The sequence below is a fragment of the Coptis chinensis genome, chromosome 1 (genome assembly GCF_015680905.1).
Source record: "Coptis chinensis isolate HL-2020 chromosome 1, ASM1568090v1, whole genome shotgun sequence".
Lineage (NCBI taxonomy): Eukaryota > Viridiplantae > Streptophyta > Magnoliopsida > Ranunculales > Ranunculaceae > Coptis > Coptis chinensis.
This window is the reverse complement of record NC_141456.1, coordinates 10,957,330-10,978,215: the sequence shown is the minus strand read 5'-3', so window position 1 is coordinate 10,978,215 and position 20,886 is coordinate 10,957,330. Positions and strand designations below refer to the sequence as shown.

The 20,886-nt window shown below is 39.0% G+C and overlaps 1 long non-coding RNA gene and 1 pseudogene across 3 annotated transcripts; one reads left to right on the top strand and one right to left on the bottom strand.

Annotated features, from left to right (window-relative positions):
• Positions 1–6: 6 nt before the first annotated feature.
• Positions 7–4,248, bottom strand: LOC147522083 (uncharacterized). Of its 2 annotated transcripts, XR_015194909.1 has the most exons (4): positions 3,933–4,248; positions 3,020–3,080; positions 795–855; positions 7–125 (listed from the first exon to the last, which is right to left on the bottom strand). It is a non-coding gene; the product is annotated as an uncharacterized LOC147522083 (long non-coding RNA). The 2 variants fall into 2 exon arrangements; XR_015194911.1 differs by lacking the exons at positions 7–125; positions 795–855 and adding an exon at positions 2,027–2,062 and having other exon boundaries at positions 3,933–4,244.
• A 1,270-nt stretch (positions 4,249–5,518) lies between these two features.
• On the top strand, positions 5,519–15,718 carry LOC147522082 (UDP-glycosyltransferase 74F2-like; annotated as a pseudogene). Its single transcript, XR_015212088.1, has 2 exons — positions 5,519–6,220; positions 14,728–15,718. The product of XR_015212088.1 is annotated as a UDP-glycosyltransferase 74F2-like (transcript).
• The last annotated feature ends 5,168 nt before the right edge of the window (positions 15,719–20,886 follow it).

Sequence of the window (20,886 nt, the reverse complement as noted above, 5' to 3'; positions counted from 1 at the left end):
AAGCCGGGAGGTGGTTGAAGGTTCAACCTATATCATTGCAGGAATCGAATATTTAATTTTTTTTGTTGAAGGATCCTTAAATGGGTCCATTGGCCGTTTTCCCTTATCCACCATCAAGTTCAATCCTTCATAGAAATTGTACACTCAAAATTTAAAAACGGAGAAAAGAGAAGGAATGGTTATTAGCTATAAGAAACTATAAGAAACATTGATTTTTGATAGTGCAATCCTTAGAAGATGCAGTAAGATGCCACAGAAAGAATACATGTCCAGCAAGGATACATGTCTACGTAACATAGCTATAATTACATTATGTGAAAGCTAGAATGAGGATAATTTTTCATATAATGCATGAGTATAAAAAAAAATTGAATAATTTTCATATAATGCATGAGTATAAAAAAAATTGAATAATAAATGTATGTTGTTGTGTTTTTTATACGATTGAAACTACAAATACATTGAATAATAAATGTACGCCATTGTGATTTTCGGTTATTATTTTTGTTATTTACTATAGAAACTACAAATACACGTTGCCTAAAGTCCTCAACATAGAACGTTCTTATGTTATCTACTATAGAAACTACAAAAAAATTGGGAACAGCGTTTATACTACGATATACAATATCAATCAAAATCATCCTTAACAGAAATATAGGATTGGTTGGGCATTAAACTATTATGCTTCTAATAATAACATTTGCATAGGCAAGTGTTATAAACGTGAAACTCATTACCATCAAATCAAGTAAATACTAATCCACATCTATTCTATAAAATAAAAAACATACCTGAAACTGATTCCTCGCAGACACCGTCTTTCCAAACTCCTTAGTATTATAAGCGTAAGTACTACTCGAACCCATATCATAAAACACGACAATATAGATCAGTAAGAACATATTGAACGCCGAAACTCATTACCATCAAATCAAGTAAAATAAAAAACATACCTGAAATTGATTCCTCGCAGACACCGTCTTTCCAAACTCCTTAGTATTATAAGCGTAAGTACTACTCGAACCCATATCATAAAACACGACAATATAGATCAGTAAGAACATATTGAACACCCAAATTAAGCAAAGTATATTGAAAACGCCTAATTAACAAGCTAGGATATACACGCAATACATGTAAAGATGAGTCAACTTGCAATCATAGGTAGACATACAGAGAAATATGTCACGTACCAACTGGACAAGTGTAAGGCTTAAGTTGTAATTGGAAGGGTTTTGTCTGAGACGGCCTATAGCCCCAGGCGGTACAGTGCTGAAAAATAAGTACCAGGCTACTGACACTTTGACACATCCTCATGTCTATTCATATAGCTACAGAACAATTACTACTGTTCGTGTTGGTGACATGCTACTACTGTTCGTGTTGGTGACATGCTACAGACAGCAGATGAACATATTTCATCACACAAATACTTACTAAAAAATATTTTGATCCACCTTTTGCGAATAAGATATCATTTCTTGTAAAGCTCAAGTTCTAGAGAATTATTATGTTTAAATATGGTTGACAGTCTTTGCTGTAAGTTCTTCTTGAGGAACTAATGTCATTACCTCACGAATTTAGTTTTAATTATAAATTCTACCAATGGACAAAAGGAGAGCAAGAAAACATATGGTAATAATGTACAGGCCAGCTTTGCTTTAGACCCAGCCATATGAAATATTTCATTTGTGAAAAGAAAGAGATAGCAATTAAAGTTAAGGTTCGCTTTATAATGTTTCGCTTTACTTGGCTTAGTGCTATGAAATGAAATATTTCTAAAAGCAACATCTGCGTTTAACGTCTCTTGGTATCCTTTTTTCAAAAACATACACGGAACCGATTCCTCAGATTAACCGTCTTTCCAAACTCCTTAGTATTATAAGCGTAAGTACTACTCGAACCCATATCATAAAACACCGACAATATAGATCAAGAAGAACATATTGAATGCCTAAAACTCATTACCATCAAATCAAGTAAAATAAAAACATACCAAAACGATTCCTCGCAGGATTAATCAGTCTTTCCAAACTCCTTAGTATTATAAGCGTAAGTACTACTTTCGAACCCATATCATAAAACACGACAATATAGATCAAGAAGAACATATTGAACACCCAAATTAAGCAAAGTATATTGAAAACGCCTAATTAACAAGCTAGGATATACACGCAATACATGTAAAGATGAGTCAACTTGCAATCATAGGTAGACATACAGAGAAATATGTCACGTACCAACTGGACAAGTGTAAGGCTTAAGTTGTAATTGGAAGGGTTTTGTCTGAGACGGCCTATAGCCCCAAAGTGGTCTGATCTTTGAAAAATAAGTACCGTGCCATCGACACTTTGACACATCCTCATGTCTATTCATATAGCTACAGAACAATTACTACTGTTCGTGTTGGTGACATGCTACAGACAGCAGATGAACATATTTCATCACAAATACTTACTAAAAAATATTTTGATCCACCTTTTGCGAATAAGATATCATTTCTTGTAAAGCTCAAGTTCTAGAGAATTATTATGTTTAAATATGGTTGACAGTCTTTGCTGTAAGTTCTTCTTGAGGAACTAATGTCATTACCTCACGAATTTAGTTTTAATTATAAATTCTACCAATGGACAAAAGGAGAGCAAGAAAACATATGGTAATAATGTACAGGCCAGCTTTGCTTTAGACCCAGCCATATGAAATATTTCATTTGTGAAAAGAAAGAGATAGCAATTAAAGTTAAGGTTCGCTTATAATGTTCGCTTTACTTGGCTTAGTGCTATGAAATGAAATATTTCTAAAAGCAACATACTGCGTTTAACGTCTCTTGGTATCCTTTTTTCAAAAAACATACCTGAAACTGATTCCTCGCAGACACCGTCTTTCCAAACTCCTTAGTATTATAAGCGTAAGTACTACTCGAACCCATATCATAAAACACGACAATATAGATCAGTAAGAACATATTGAATGCCGAAACTCATTACCATCAAATCAAGTAAAATAAAAAACATACCTGAAACTGATTCCTCGCAGACACCGTCTTTCCAAACTCCTTAGTATTATAAGCGTAAGTACTAGTCGAACCCATATCATAAAACACGACAATATAGATTAGTAAGAACATATTGAACACCCAAATTAAGCAAAGTATATTGAAAACGCCTAATTAACAAGCTAGGATATACACGCAATACATGTAAAGATGAGTCAACTTGCAATCATAGGTAGACATACAGAGAAATATGTCAAATGATTTTGCCAATCACACCACGTACCAACTGGACAAGTGTAAGGCTTAAGTTGTAACTGACCAAACCAGATAACTGGGGAAGGTTTTTGTCTGAGACGGCCTATAGCCCCAGGCGGTACAGTGCTGAAAAATAAGTACCAGGCTACTGACACTTTGACACATCCTCATGTCTATTCAGAACAATTACTACTGTTCGTCTGTGATTATATCATACCCTCGTGATCATTCCTTAGCAATGTAAGTGTGCTCCTTATTGATTAAAAAAATGGTGAGGGAAAGAACGTGACAACTGTATCGCTATCAGTTATTTACACTATGAATATCTGAGACCACCACCTAAGTATATGTTTAAGCATTGTTAGGATTTTCTTTTTTCCAAGTTCTCTTCCAACTTACTTTTCTCTTAGATAGATTAGTAACTATTTCTTATTTCTAACATGGTCACCAAACTGGAGCTATTTTTGGATAAGGTTCCTGGGCAGACCTCGGTTCTTTTGGATTCACAAAAGTGAGCTTTTTTTCTTTCTTCAATACAGAGTACCATATAATCATTTGAGAAATCTTTCTTCAATACAGAGTACCATATAATCATTTGAGAAAGCTACTTTTACACACAAATAATAACTACTAAAATATGTAGTTGTAGTGTAGTCGAAAGGCCGAATTTTTTTCTTACCTTTAGTGCTGAATGTCGTTGTTGCTTTCAATCTCAGTAATTTGATCTCAGTGAAGGCGCACTTTGCTTTCAATCTCAGTAATTTGGTGAAGGCGCACTTTGCTTTCAATCTCAACAGAATTGGAGTGATGAGGGGTTTGTTTGGAGAAAAGAAAAGGGGGAGGCGTGGGTTATCGCGATACTATGGGCCGGTCTGTGGCAAATAAAGAGACATACCACTTAATAGTCTTAGATCCTGCCATGTCATAAGCAGGGTGAAACTGTGAGAATGTGTTTGCGACCGTCGGATGGATGAAGACCCTTCCCTAATTTGTTATATAGATATAGAGCCATTGGAATCAGCCTTACCCACTTAAAGAAATCAATTATAGCCAAACACAACACTCTTAGGAATAAATCTTTTGTTTTGTTGGCCGAAACAAATATGTTCAATTATTTCCAGTGTTTAGAAAACCGGACCGGACCGGTGGTTGAACCGGGGTCCGACCGGAACCGGTAAATTTTCGGTTCGGTTCAGTTAAAATTTGAGTTTATGGTTGGACCCTCGGTCTAAACTTAAACCGTGGTTGAACCGGCGAACCGGTTAAACCGGTTCAGCTCTAAACCGGATCACCGTTATATAATTTTTTTTTTTTTTTTTTTTTGAAAATTGAAAAATGATGGGGAGTTGAACCTAACACCTAAACAAGATAATCCAAACTCCAAACCAACATACTACTATGTATTTCTTGTATAATAAATTTATTTTGATATATAATATCAATTAATATTGAATTAAAACATGTATTTATTCATTTTATTATTGTAATTATTAAAAAAATTGCTAAATAAATATCAATCGGTCTGACCGAGTCGAACCATGGTTGAACCTAGTTGAACCATTTTAACAAAAAATCGGTTCGATCACCGGTTCGGTTTTCAAAACATTGATTATTTCCGTATCACACATTGTCACATTCACACTAGACTTTCTTTGCCACATGATTTTTTTAATAATAAATGAACCCAGCATTATTGCACCGTATCATGCACATCGACAAAATAAAATTATATTAAACGTACTCGACAAGTCGACAGATAGTCAAGGGCCACTGGAGCAGTTGAAGACAAAGATTCCAGCTGTAGCCTAATCTTACTCCGGCCTATATAGTGCATTACTGTATATTATATATCTATCTAATAAAAAACAATGGTGTGGAGCCTACATAGACTCCATCCAATTGTTGCTATTGTCTTTTATAAGTTGTGACATGGCAGATCCAAATGTTTGGAGAGTTTGTGTAATTTTGTTAAGTGTAATCAATACTTATAGAATCTATCCAAAAATCAACCAAAAAGTCAACAATTGTTGAAATTTGGCCATAAACCATTAGCCTTCCAATTGATTTGGGCTTATAGATAATGGGTAATTGGGATGGCCTTTGTAATTTATAAATTGAGTTGTTTTCATTTGGTCTTGCGAATATTTTACCTTTTTAAGATATTTATGACGTTTCTGCGGCGACGGCGATGAGTTATTAGGGATAATGTTGTTGCAGCGCGTCGAGGTCTCGCGGGCCGTAGGCACGGGCATACCCTAGTATTATATAATAAGCATAAGAATCTAGAGTGAGAGAGAAACAAAACAAATAATGGAGAACGAAGCAAAAACTCATGTTCTAATAGTTCCATATCCAGGTCAAGGCCACATAAACCCTATGCACCAGTTTGCTAAACGCATAGTTAATAAAGGAGTCAAAGCAACACTAGTCGTCACCAAATTCATCTCCAAGTCAATGCATGCAGAAACTGGCAAGATTGGAGTTGAGATGATCTCTGATGGTTATGATGATGGTGGCTTCACGGCTGCAGAAAGTGTGGAAGCTTATCTATCACGCTTCGCAACTGTTGGTTCAGAAACCTTAACTGAAGTCATCAAGAAACAAGAGAGTTCTGGTTATCCAGTGAGTTGTGTGATTTATGATTCATTTATACCTTGGGCATTGGATGTTGCTCATGGGTTTGGAATACAAGCAGGAACATTCTTTACCCAGTCTTGTGCTGTTAACAACATATATTACCAATTCCATGAAGGACTTCTGGACACCCCTGAATCATATCCAGCAGCAGACCCGACACTTCCTATTAGTATTCCAGGGTTACCACCACTCAGACCTAAAGACTTGCCGTCTTTTTTCTATGTGCCTGGGTACTATGGAGCTTACTTTGAGATGCTTATGAATCAATACTCCAATCTTAAAGAAGCAAACTGGATTTTCGTTAATACCTACAAAGAGTTGGAAGTTGAGGTCAGTAAGCAATTATTTTCATATCAGTTTAGAGTAGCTTGAAGGCTTGAGAATTTGAGAACAAGCTTCCAGCATAGATATTGATAAAAACTGCATTAACTACATATTAATTGAGATCTCCCCTCCACAATACCATGAGTTATTAGTTGATTCTATTGTCAAAACAAACTTGTCCACAAAACAACTAAAGACAAGTGTCTCCCAGAATTTGCTCTGCATCTTGCCTTAAACCAATAAGACTGTGCGGCTCTCGTAATCCAGATTAGCCTATATATAAAGTTCAGTTTGTAGCTCAAAATGCTGGATTTGCCATTTTCTTTTTAACAGATTCTATCAAGGTCTTTCATCGTTAGTACTGGAGGAACTAAAGGGTAGTCCGCTGTCCCTCCTGGGACATCAGATAAAATTGGAACTAAATGCCTGGTAAAAATATAAATTTACACACAAACGAGCAATTGTAATTTTCTTTACAGATTAACGGGATATATAAGCATGAGTAAATGAGATAGCTTATAAACACTAGCGTCGGAATACCCTCGATGAGCATAACATTATACACGTTTTGGCATAAATTTTCATAGTCAAGCTCTTAAAGGAGGGCCAGTGAGATAATTCGCTAAAAAAATGTATGGATGGTAATCGTTGTACTTGTTTGAGGAATTTGTGTGTTCTAGTCGTTCTTTACTCCTTCATGGATGGCCTCAATTACCCCCCTGAACTAATTACCGCCTACTAGTATTATCTCGATGAGCTAATTAGTATTTTCTCCTTACTGGACGGGGAAATTAGGGTTTTTTTTTTAAAAAAAAAAAAAAAAATTGGATTGACTATGTTTTTTTTTGTGTGTATTTGAAAGAAAAATTCTAATTTTCTATCTAGTGGAAGAATTCTAATTAGCTCAGCTAGTGGGATAATATTCATTAAAACTGAAAAAAAAAATAAAAAATATAAAAAATTATGTAATTATTCACGTACAAACACAATATCAATTAGATTAGGACATAATCCTATCTTAAACACAGTTGTCAAGGTACCATGTGCGCTGCGGGCACCACATCTTCCCGGAGAACGAAAGTAATAATTTGTTGGGTTAACTAGTATTACTCCCCCACTAGATGAGTCAATTAGATTTCTCCCCTACTAGATGGGAAATTATGGTCTCCCCTAAATGTTGGAGTTATCCTCACATGAGGAGAAAAAAACGAGAAAGCGAGCGGGCTAATTCGGTTTGAAATGAAGGGCCAGCCCGAGTTCCAATAGAATAGGGCGACCATTCATCATAGGGGGCGACCCGCCGACTCAAGACATTGAAGCGCCTGGCCAGTCTAATTTCGTGGGCCTTTCTTCTACATGCAGAGTGAATTTGGTTTTGGAGATAAAACCAAAATCAAGGTTTTGGAAAACCTAACCTAACAAGTCGGAAGGATTGGAATCCGGACTAAAACAAAGAGAGAACCTTTACAGAGATACTGACCTCAGAAAGAGATAAGAGTGATCTAGTAAGGTGAGAGAGACCGAAAGGAGAGATTGTAATCTTCCTTCCCACTTTATTAAGAACTGGCTCTTATGGAAGTAGGCATCATTGGCCGAACCACGGTAAATCTTTGTGTTGTGGTTTGCTTTTACTGCTTTACATTATTATCTGTTGTTAATAGTTGTTTAACGAGTTGGGCATGTTAGTATAGGTTGTAGTTGATATTTAGATTTTGTCCGGAGTTGAATTGTATTCAAATACAAGTTATCTGTGTAGTGGGGGAATCGATTGGTATTGATATAATCCCCAACAAGTGGTATCAGAGCCTTGGTTAGAATAGCCTAGGGTGTTATCCGAATCTTGGTCAGAAGGTGTTTGACGAAATTCCTGAGAGAAGATTTGAGGTTAAATAGCTTGTAGAGATGGACCATTCCGTGAACACTCATTATGATGAGTCGAATAGGAAGAACTACACCATCCGAAAGCCAAGATGGAAGACTTGCTATCCGCAAGGACTTGGCACTTCCCATTGAGAATGAGGAGTAAAACCGAAAAGACCGATGAGGCCGAAAGTGGAAAAAGCTTGACGTAAAAGCGATTGGATACATTCGACGGTGGATTGACGGCGGTGTCTTTCACCATGTGGCCCAAGAGACTCTGACCTTCGTCACCTATGGAAGAAACTTCGAGGACCTTTATGAGAGGAAGTCGGGTGGAAACAAAGTGCTAGTCGTTAAGAAGTTTGGAACCACGAAGTACAAGAAGGTTCTTCAATGTCCGAGCATCTTAATGAAGTACTGAGAATATCATCAATCGATGCATTTGATGAAGATAAATTTGGGAGACGAAGTTGAGGCTTTGTTTCTATTAGGCTCTCTACCCGAAAGTTGGGAGACATTAGCGTTTTCTACATGGAGCGCCCAAGGATGGAATTGTTACCATGGAGATGGCTACCACGTCTTTGTTGAATGAGGAGACTAGAAGGAGTGCAAGAAGCAGCTCTTCTCACTCGAGAGATCCTTTTCACGAGAAACGGGGAGAGGTCAAAACGAAAACCATCTCGTTTCAGAGGTGATGATTGAAGTAAATCTAGGGGTGAAGCTAGAACTCCTAAAGGCTGAGGAGAGAGGCAATGTTACTATTGTTACAAAAGGCCACTTATGATATGAGTGCAATCGAAGAGGGATGAGAAGAATAAGCGTGTACATGAAGACATGGTGAAGAGGAACGGAAACACAAAGGCAGAGATACTACCACACTAGTCGACGACTAGTGGGGGAATCAGGTCGGTGTGGTGTGTCGCCGTCTTAGTACCTCATGTCGATACGAGTGGGTGATAGATACTGGGGAGCATCCTATCACGTCCGCGCGCAAGACGGGGATTCTTCTTCACTACCTACCGTGGTGAATATGGTGAAGTGAGGATAAATGCTGATGGCCTCAAGATTATAGGCATTGGAGATGTTCATATAGAAACCAATGTCGGCTACACCTTGACACTCAAGGATGTAAAGACATGTCCCCGACATACGGTTAAGCCTAATTTCGGCCGGGAAATTAGATGGCGATGGCTTTGTAAACTCGTTTGGTAACGGGGTATGGAACCGAAAGCGAGAGGTTCCATTGAAGCGGCAGAGGAAAAAAAACTTTCTCTTTACAAAACACGTGCTAGTTTGTGTAAAGCGGTTTCGAATCGCGAAGAAGAAGCTTCATCCGAACCGTGGGCACAAGAGGCGTCGCGGTCACACATGGGCATAAAAGGGATGGAAGTTCTTGCTAAGCAAAAGGCCATGCCGGACATTAAAGGTACACATTTAAATACATGTACTCATGTTTGGTAGGAAAGCAACACGGTGTCTTTCCAAAGATTCCCGTCTCCTACAGAAAGGACACCGTCCCCGAGCTAGTGCAACGCACTTATGTGGTCCTATGAGAGTGAAGTCCCACCGGGGAGTTTTTTACTTCTTGACATTCATTGATGATCGTCAAGAAAGATATGGGCCTATAGTCGAAGACGACAAGGATGAAGTACTTGGCGTGTTTGAGAAATTCCAAAGATGGTGGAAAGAGAGACCGGGAAGTTGTTGAAATGTATTATTTCGGATAATGGGGGGTGAAAGTACATTGGGCCATTTGAAGAGTATTACCCGAGTCATGGGATTCGCCATGAGCAGACCGTTCCCAAGACACCGAATGAGAATGGGAATAGCGAGAGAATGAACCGCACTACCATTGTAGAGAGGATGAGATGCATGCTATCTCACTCTAAGCTACCTAGAACTCTTTGGGTAGAAGCAATGCGCCCGTGCATGTGATCAACATGTCGCCGCAAAGCCTCCGAATAGTGATTATCCGCAGAGAGTATGGTGAGGCGCGGAGATGTTGATTATGGATACTGAGGGTATTTGGGTGCGGGGCATTTGTGCATATTCGGAAGGATGAGAGATCAAGCTTGATGACAAAGCCAAGCAAAGCATTTTTCCGGGTTATGGAGATGAAAAGTTTGGTTACAAACTCTATGATTCGATTAACAAGAAGGTAATCCGAAGTCGAGATGTTGTGTTCTTAGAAGACCAAACCATAGCGAGACTTTGAGGAGGTGAGAAGCTACGGGCTTTCACCAATGATCTTGTTGATTGAACCGAAGTTCCTACCGTGGAACGCGCGAAGGCATTGAGAATGCAGAGAACCATGAGTTTGAAGCTTCATGATGAGAATCCTATTGCTTCATGATGGGATAGAACCTATTGGTATAGAAGATGGATGAGATGCATGAACCACCACCGCCAGAGCAAAGCGAGTGCAACGACCTCGAGGCACCGTGAGATGGGGCAAGGAGGTCCGACAGAGGGAGAATAGCTTCAACTGGTATCCACCACATACGTGCGTGCTACTATCGGATGGTGGAGAACCCATGTACTATCAAGAGGCACTTGAAGCGTACGAGACAAGGAAAAGTGGTTCAAGGCCATGCATGACGAGATGGATTCTTTGCATGTTAATCACACTTATGAAGTTAGTTGAGAAACCCAGGGGAGAAAAGTTCTCAAGAATAAGTGGATATACAAAGTCAAGCATGGGAGAACAATCCTCACCCAAGCCTGCACAAAGCTTGCTTTATTGTGAAGGGATTCGGTCAAAGAAAAGGGATTGACTTTGATGAGATTTTCTCTCCGTAGTAAAGATGACTTCTATCCGGGTGGTATTGGGTATGGCCGCAAGTATGAACCCAGAGGTTGAGCGACTAGATGTTAAGACGGCTTTTCTTCATGGAGACCTTGAAGAAGATGTTTACATGGACCGGCCGTGAGGGTTTGAGGTCAAAGCAAGGAGCACCTAGTATGCAAGTCGATAAAGAGCTTGTATGGGTTGAAGCAAGCACGGAGACATTGGTACATAAAGTTTGATTCCTTTATGGCGAAGCAAGGATACAAGAAGTCGGCTCCCATCATTGGCGTTTGTTGAGATTTCCGGATGGGGATTTCATTGTCTTTATTTTTGTATGTGGATGATATGTTGATAGTTGGCCCAAACATCAACAAGATATCAAGTGAAGAAAGACTCGAGTAAGTCCTTTGAGATGAAGGATTTGGGTCAAGCAAAGCAGATACTTGGGATGGATCACCGTGACGAAAAGAGTGGGAAGTTGTGGCTTTCAAGAAAGCTACATTGGAAGGTGTTGAAGAGATTCAACATGGATCGCCGGTTTAGTCGGTTGTCCGCTTGGTGGCCGGCCCGCATGACCAAAGAGATGTGTCCTAAAGGGTGAGCATGAGCAGAGTCGGATGGAAAAGATTCCTTATGCATCCCGAAATGGGCATTTGATGTATGCCATGGTGTGTACTAGACCAGGATATTGCTTTTCGCCGTTGGGGTTAGAAGCGATTTCATCAACCGCAAAGAACATTGGGAAGGTGTTAAGTGGATATTGAGATATCTCAAAGGCACTTCCAAATCGTGTTTGTGTTTTTGGTGGAAGTAAGCCCTTACTTGGAAGGCTACACCGATGCGACATATGGCAGTGATGTCGATTTCGATGAAGTCCACCTCCCGGTTATCGGGTTACTTTTGCGGGGAGCGGTTTCTTGGCAATCTAAGTTACAAAAAAGTGTGTTGCCCTCTCCACTACGAAGCCGAAGTATATTGCAGCCACCGAAAGTGTTGCAAAAGAGTTGCTATGGATGAAGAGGTTCTTCGACGAACTAGGGCTAAAGCGTAAAACAGTTTGTAGTTCTAAATGTGATGACGGTCGAGGCGCCATCCACTTGAGCAAGAATCCGAAGTTTTCATTCTAGGTCCAAGCACATACATACGTGCATTATCATTGGATTAGAGAAGTTTCGAGGACAAGCATTTGTGTATCGAGAAGATCCATACCGACAAGAACGGGTCGGATATGATGACCAAAGTCTTACCGAAAGGTAAGTTTGATGTTTGTTGGGCTATTGCGGAATGGCGACACCTCCTCCGTTGATTTGGAAATTGCATGGAGGAAGCCCCTCACCGCTCGAGGGGAGATTGTGGAGTTATCCCTCATGAGGAGAGAAAACGAGTGGCGACGTAAACGGCGTTGGAAATGCGAGGCGGAAATGCGCTTCGGCCAGGGGCGACTTCGGCTCGAGTTCCAGAGAATAAGGCGACCGCCCTTCATAGGGGCGACCAGCGCCGAACTCAAGATACATTGCACATTTAAAGAGGGGCTTCGGGCTTCAGTCTAATTTCGTGGGCCTTTGCTACTGATACCATAAATTTGGTTTTGGAGATAAAACCAAAATCAAGGTTTTGGAAAACCTAACCTAACAAGTCGGAAGGATTGGAATCGGACTAAAACAAAGAGAGAGAACCTTTACAGAGATACAACCCTCAGAAAGAGATAAGAGTGATCTAGTAAGGTGAGATTGAAAGGAGAGATTGTAATCTTCCTTCCCACTTTATTAAGAACCGCTCTTGTGGAAGTAGGCATCATTGGCGAACCACGGTAAATCTTTGTGTTGTGGTTTGCTTTTACCGCTTTACATTATTATCATTGTTAATAGTTGTTTAATGAGTTGGGCATGTTAGTATAGGTTGTAGTTGATATTTAGATTTTGTCCCGGAGTTGAATTGTGTTCAAATACAAGTTATCTGTGTAGTGGGGGAATCGATTGGTATTGATATAATCCCCAACACTAAATACACACAAAAATTTTTGGTCAACCCACTTTGACTTTTTTTTTGTGTGTATTTAGGGGAGAGACCCTAATTTCCCATCTAGTGGGGAGAAATCCTAATTGGCTCATCTAGTGTGTGTGTGTGTGTGGGGGGGGGGGTTAATACTAGTTCACCCTAATTTGTTTCTTGTGAGCTGCGTCATTGATCCTTCTTTCTCAAACCCTTTCTTGCTCAGTCCCTGTAACTTGACAGGGATTCTTTGTGTATTCAGACAGAATAATGAATTCACACTGTTTTAAATTGCTTAAATCTACAATAACAAGTTATTGGGACTCCAAAGCTTACACGTTATTAATAATCTATCACAATCCTGTGGAGTTTTTTTTTTTTTTTGATGAATTTGGAAGTATAGTTAGAAGGATATTTTATTGAATCTTTATTGAATACAAATATGCAAACTGAGCTATACCCATCAGTTTTTTTAAGTTTTGAAACCCGTCCCTTGAGATTGATAGTTAGCATAGTTTTTTTGGATTCTAATTGTAAATAGTAATTGTAATTATATAGGAGAGACTTATTTATTTATTTATTTTAAACAAAATGGGAGATAATTATGTTATTTAAGTGACATTAGGGAAGCTCTTATAAATTATCAATAATAAAATAGGATTTGTTTTAATTTCAATGTGGGAAATAGAGATAATTATTTAATTTAAGTGACATTAGAAGAGTGTTTCTAAATTATTAATAAAGAAGTGACGTTGTTTAAATTATATTAATAAAAGTGAAGTTTATTCTAAATTTAGTGAGAGGTGTGTTTCTAAATTAAGTAAATAAAGAGATTTATTCTAAATTTTGTGGATTCCGTTGAGGCTAGGGCAGCGGCAATTAGCTTAGTACACGATTTCTGTCTTAAATGGATCTCTCTTTCTGGGTTTCCTGTCCTGTTCCATCCCTTTTTCTTCTGTCTGAGGCAAAGGCGAATCCGAGAGTTTGGCGAGAGGAGATCATGGAAAGGGACTCGTTTCATTAGGTGGGGAGTTCGATATGGCCACTGTGACAAGCCTTCCCTATGTCCATAATTGAAGTGTTTTTCGGCCCTACTTAGTTGACTGAGAATGACAAAGGCTTCCAAGACGATCGGAGGATCAGTCATTTTCAAAGTCTGTTGGGATGATGTAAAGGCCACTGTGCTATGCCGGATCAAAGCACTACTGGCCATATCAACACTCTTTCGACCCCCACGATTCGGAGATGGATAGATAGAATCTTTGAGATAGGAGTCTCTCAGTATACTTGAAGGAAGGAGACCCCGAAAGATCTTGTCTGGTGCTTTTGGCTCTTCCACCAAGGGAAAGTATTTTTAGCCTCGAAATCTCCTATTGAATCGATCTCTTGCATCTAAAGGTTCTTCCCCGAGCTCATCCACAAAGTCTCTTTTTGTCGATAGGCACCCATCTTTGTAAAGGCTCTTGCATCTATAGAACCATCTTTCTCACCGACTCGAACAATCCGGGTTCTCGATCAAGAGGACAGCGAGGCTTAGATTCCATTTTCTTATGTTCAGTTATAGAGGCTCATCTTTCATTGATAGGAATGCTAGTAAGCGCAAATGCATTCCATACTTGTTTGCACTCGGTATCCAACTTCTTACTTTTTAAGAGGAATTGAACTCACCAACCGAAGGCAGGCCCATATCGAAGGGAGCTTAGCAAGCCTAAGCTTTGTCTTCCCCTCTGATCATATATATTTAGTGTTTTTTTTTTTTTTTTTTTTTTTATATATATAATATATATATATATATATAGTGTAGAGATATATCTATTTTTCTTTAACATTTAATATCAATTCACATCATTCTTGTTATTATATTTTCCATCAGGTTGTGGAATATATGGCAAAAGATAGCCCTTTAAGAACGATTGGACCAACATTACCGTCCATGTACCTCGACAAGCGCATCCCAGATGACACAGATTACAAACTCAATATCTATAAGCCTGATAGCAGCTTATGCATGAACTGGCTAAACGAGAAGCCAAATAATTCAGTTGTCTTTGTGTCCTTTGGGAGTTTGGCAGAACTGGGTGTAGAACAAATGGAAGAACTAGCATATGGATTAAAGCATAGTGACTGCTACTTCTTGTGGGTGGTTAGGGCAACAACAGAGGAGAAGCTCCCTAGCAAATTCAAAGAAGAAGTATCAGAGAAAGGTTTGATTGTTAGATGGAGTCCTCAGTTAGAAGTATTGGCACCCAGCACTCGGATGCTTTGTAACACATTGTGGATGGAACTCAACAATTGAAGCACTGAGCTTGGGAGTTCCCATGGTGGCAATGCCACAATGGACAGACCAAACAACTAATGCTAAGTTTGTGCAAGACATTTGGGGAACGGGAGTTAGAGTTAGTGTAGATGAGAATGGGATAGTAAAAAGAGAAGAAATAGAGTACTGCATCAAACAAGTTTTGGAAGGAGTAAGAAGTGTTGAAATTAGGAAGAATGCTATCAAATGGAGAAATTTAGCCAAGGAAGCATTGGGCGAAGGTGGAAGTTCAGAAAAGAACTTTGATGAATTTATCTCTAAACTCACACCTACACCAGAGCTCGTCATCTAATATCAAATACAGAAGCATGGAATAAGATATGTATAATTCCTTTTTCTCTCCCTAGGAGAGACTAGTGGTTTGCTTCTCTTTCCTTTTCGTCTTTGGTATTTCATAAATCATTTTGATGTTCCTCGTCTTAAGATCGATGCAGTGTCCTGCTCGATTTGTTTTTCCCTTTTTCTTCTCTCCGTGTGTATGGGTGTGTGCACTTGTGTAAAACAATGATACATATTTTGATTGAACTACTCTAGCATTGGATTTCTACATTGCGATGTTTATGAAAAGATACCACTTAACTAGCATAATAAATGGGGAGGGATTGGAGGGGGAGAGGCAAATAGAACTGTGCAGTTATTACGTAGTTATAAACCCAAACAATGTTATTCATTAAACCAGGCAGCAGCTAAAGATATCAGGGGACCTTAATTTGTTTTTCAATCCACCATACTGAACTTCTATTCACCCACCAAACAATCTGCAGATAATACACCACGATTCCTACATGCATGAAGTTGTTCCAAAAGGCCTAAATAATAAGACATCACTTCCTATTAATTACACGAAAAGATCATTACTGCGACCATGGTTAATGAGCGCCTATTGGATAAGATTATGCTATAAAATAGTTCGATCAAGTGCGCCAACAAATTAAGATCAAGTTCTGGACACCAAAGTATCACACCATTATAGTGCTTGTTAGTGGACGCTCGACTCAATAATAAGTCGACCAAAATGGAGTAAGTTTGCCAAATAGGAACTCATCCAGAAACAATTAAGTTAGGGAAGAAAATAGACCTGTAACCTGTTGAACAATCCATACCTATACAATTTCCTATTCCAGGGTTTGGTAACTTACATATATATCCAGGTTCACTTGGTGTTGTGTAGCCGACCTAGTCGTTCACTAGTAACTCCAAATTCCAAAAGAGTGAAATGATTCCCAGGCTTTCTAACTATTTTGGACCGGCTCATTGGGAATTAATTTGGGTTGTCCCATACCATTAGTAGGATCTTTACAAATAAAACCAACTCAAGCCCATTAGTGTTTGCTATAAAGCCCAACAATATGGGGCTTTTTAAAATAAGAGAGCCCAAATTCAAGATCACCTATATAAAAGGTTGATCGATTTCAAATTAAATAACCCAATAAACCTAATTTCAAGCTAAAAGGATTGAAAAGTTTGACTTATTCTTTGTTCTTTTTTTACTGTTAGATCTACAACTCTCTCAATCTCTCTCTCTTGTCTCTTTCTTCTCTTTAATATAAGTCTTGGTTCTTAGCTCTTAAGTTAGGATGAAGAAATGGGATGGTTGTTGATGGTGGAAGTGGCTGATTTTCATGAGGTAAAAGATGCCTACGTATCCAGTTGAGGGAATATTGCCTCAACAATATGGGAACTGGTCATCTCTTCTTCCCCACTCAGTATGTTATTCAGCCCCATAAAGAACTACGACAGACTCGATTCCTAAAAGAGGATACGTAGGCAGCCACTTCGTGGTTCAGTCCATATTATCAAATACTTCTATTGGTTTCGGTAGATACGCTTTGAACTAGAACACGGTGTGAAGACATCAGCAAAGGATTGTGGGATACTCATAAAATCACCTACAGTAAGAGTGGGGTCAAAGGTGTAATTATGGTAAGAGTGCTACAGTGGCGCCGCCTGTAGCCTGATGATAATAATAGCAATAATGGTAGTAGCTCGTGCTGATGTGATGTTATGAGATGATGTTGAGTGTAGAGGTTTGTATATTTTTTGGGGTCTACGACTTGATGTTGTGGTTGGTAGGGAATGGTTGCATTCTTTTTTAGGATAATAGTTGCCTACGCATCAAGTTCCTTGGGTAAACTTGAATCCAACCTTACGTATAGTAGTTCATCTCTCTCTACTTATAGATGTTTGAGCTGACCTTCCTTATTGTTTCCAGGCCGTTGTCAAGTGTAGATCCATATTTTGTGTTATCTTGATGATTTGTCATTACTCCCGATGTTACAAAGTAAATGTCTTCTTGATTGGTGCGTTGACTGAGTAATCGCGGTAGATCATTTGCTTCCTTATATGGCTGTATCTGATATTTGGGATGACTTGAGTCTGGGTCATTGTTATGTCCTGGTGGTGTGGTACGAGCTGGTGATGTACGAGCTGTAAAGATACGACTGGATTGTGGACACGTGTGCTATAGTGATATGAATGTAAAACGAAGGGTACTTACACTGAGTGACGACTGCTCAAGACGAGTGCACGAATATAGTGACGACTACTCAAGACGAGTGCCCGAGTATAGTGACGATTTCTCAAAATGAGTGTCCGAGTCATCGAGTAGGAGGTCCCTTACAATGATGTATTCCCTATTGACTATTGTCTTGCAAAATGGAGTATAATTGTTAACTCTTAATAATATGAAACTCTAAATAAACCACTAGTTTATGAATAAATTGTTGTATAGTTACTTCACTTCATTGATTTTTGTTTGTTCACTTTTGATTTGTATGAGACTTAAAACTTAATATACTTACATAATAGGAAATTTTTAGAATTAAGAAAATGTCATAATCTTGAGGCTCCGCCTTATGCCATGAGGCTTATGCGTCGCTTCATGAGCTGGTGAAATGCCTTGCCCCGGCCCGCGCTTTCGCATTTTAAAACATTGTTTGTTTAACTAGGCATGTATTTGATCTAAAAAAAACTAGGCGTGTATGTAGTTGGCCTATTCAAAGTATTGCTCTCGAGACATGGGATGACGGGGCTGGTATTCGACCCATCGGGCGCTTCAGATCGAATGTTCAAGTTCGGACTTGTTATTTAGTTAGCTAGCTTAAAATGTGTTCATGTTCGCCTTACATAGTATTGTGATACGGGCGAGATAGACTTGATGGTTGATATGAATAAGATATGAAAAAAGTAACTGTAAGGGACATCCCATCAGTCACGTGATGTGCACACACAATGACTCCCTCAACATAACGCGACATATGAACACCCATCGCACTCGCTATATCAGAGCACTCGCTCACTCAGCAGATCAATGACTTGTCACTCGACTTCATCTCGTGACATCATCACCTAATACTATCATCATTACCAGCTTATCTTTAAGCCCCTTTCCCACTGTAATACATGCACCATTACAGCCATACACCATCATTACGGTGAACACCATCATTGCACCCTATGCCAACTCAGATAGACCTACAATTGCTAATCCACGTGCCTCCCACAGGCACATGTCAATCCATCTCAACCGCACATATGTACTTAGCTTATCAGTACACGTGTCACACCCGATGCTCACTCTCAATGACTATAAAAGCTACCCTTCAGAGCTACGTGTGGCTTGATTTCCAGTCTCACTAACATAGTGTTGGATACGTAGACATCTTCTTACTCATGAAGAGTGTAGGGGGGATTTCCCATCACTAACTAAATGACATGTGGGAGGGAAATGACCCAGGACTATAGATGTCCAGAATGAGACGAAATCCATAAGATCAGTTCTATGAATAAGTGATCTCGTGTTTATCACGAGTGTTTAGTAAGTATGTGCCAGACACGTGACTAACCGCCTCTAAGCATAACAATTCTCCAAGTCGTTAGAAACTGATATGGACAGTTTCTAAACAGAAGGAAATTGAAGAGAGTGATCTTTGATGATAAGGAAGGAATCGTAATGACATATCTGTAAGAGTTACCTTTTAGATATAATATTCCCATATGCGATGGGATATTATGATCAACAAGGAAACCTACCTCTAATAAGATATGATCTAGATTTAGACTTCCATAAGGAGAGGATTCCTAATAGGAAGGCAGAGTCCAAAGATGGAAGGAAACTCACAAGCGGTAAGGTTAACTCTAACCCTATGACTCTCAAAGCTTTTCCTATATAAACCACAGGGATTTGCTCTTAGGACCTACGCAAAATAGGGTTTGATTCTTCTAAATAAACAAGGAGATACGTAGGCAGCTGTTAGGCGGTTCAACCCTGAACTCTAAATCATCTCATCTCTTCTCTGTCAAGAAAAAGAATCTGAATCACAAGGCACAGAGGAAAATCAGGGGATACTCAGAAAATCTCCTACAAAGAGCAGCCATTAACACCAAACAAAACCATCCCCTCCTTATTATTCCAACTTAAGAGCTAAGAATCAAATCTTAATCCTTGGTGTAAATTTAGACATTTACATTTGGCGCCGTTTGTATGGAAATTAACCATTCAAACATTTATATTTGGTACCGTCTGAAGATCACCATTCAAACACTTATATTTGGTGAAATCTATTTGCTTAAGACACCATCAATCTCGTTCTAGATTTAGGCATTCATTCAAAGCATCAACATAGTCAAGGCTAAGTTTTTTTTTTCCTACACCTCTCGTTTCACTAACAATGACCAGACATTTCAAAATTTACAATGTTTGATCACTGAAGGCTTGGCTTTAATCTATATCCTCAGAAACTCAAATTCAAAACTTACATGCCAAGCATCCTTACAATGACCTCATCAACGCATACATACAAAATCCAAGTAGGGCCACGACCCACCACTTAGTACTCCATTACACACTACATTTGGTGACGGAAGTGTAGATTAGGGCCAAACCCTCACCAAGTCAAGCTAGAGTGAATACAGAAATGTCATAGTCAATCAAGATCGAACATGGCTATTTTTTCATTATACTCACAACGTTGTAGAATTTTATTAATTACCATAAACATTTTTTTGTAGCATATCCTGATACATTGTAGGTTAATCCAACAGCTTTCGATCACCGAGGGTTTGATTTTAATCTATGCACTCAACCGATCAACTCATAAACCCAAGAAAGCCAACGGGGACAACTCTTTGTAACATACGCTTAACACCCACACAACGTCCTCAAAAAGCATTACATTGCAAACAATACTCTACAATTGAGGGATATATTAAAATCATGCCCTAAAAAATGAGGCCATTCGCGGCCACAGAACCATCTACATACGTCAGCTAATAAGTCTTACAACGACTTCTCAGGAACTCGATCGTTCCCCACAAGATAGACTATCATAGTTTCAATTCTTACAATAAGTCTTACAACGACTTCTCAGGGACTCCATCGTCGTCCCCCACAAGATCGACAACAATGACTTCTCCAGCACTACATCCATTCTCACTTAAGCGAATCACTCCTCTACCAAGACAAAACTTATAGTCCCAACAAAAAATCATTTAATCACATATGCTACTCAGTCGGTTTAGTCCAAGACGACTGGCAACCAAACCTCAACACACTGAGGGCTACAACTCGCCTCTCCTACATTCAGCCAGTCGAACCAGTCATCAACAAGTATTCAACCACAGTAGACAACAAGTCATAAACAATATGCTAGCTAGATACATTAGACAACTACATCAATCACATTCAAGCAAAGATTTTTCACAACATACTAGAAG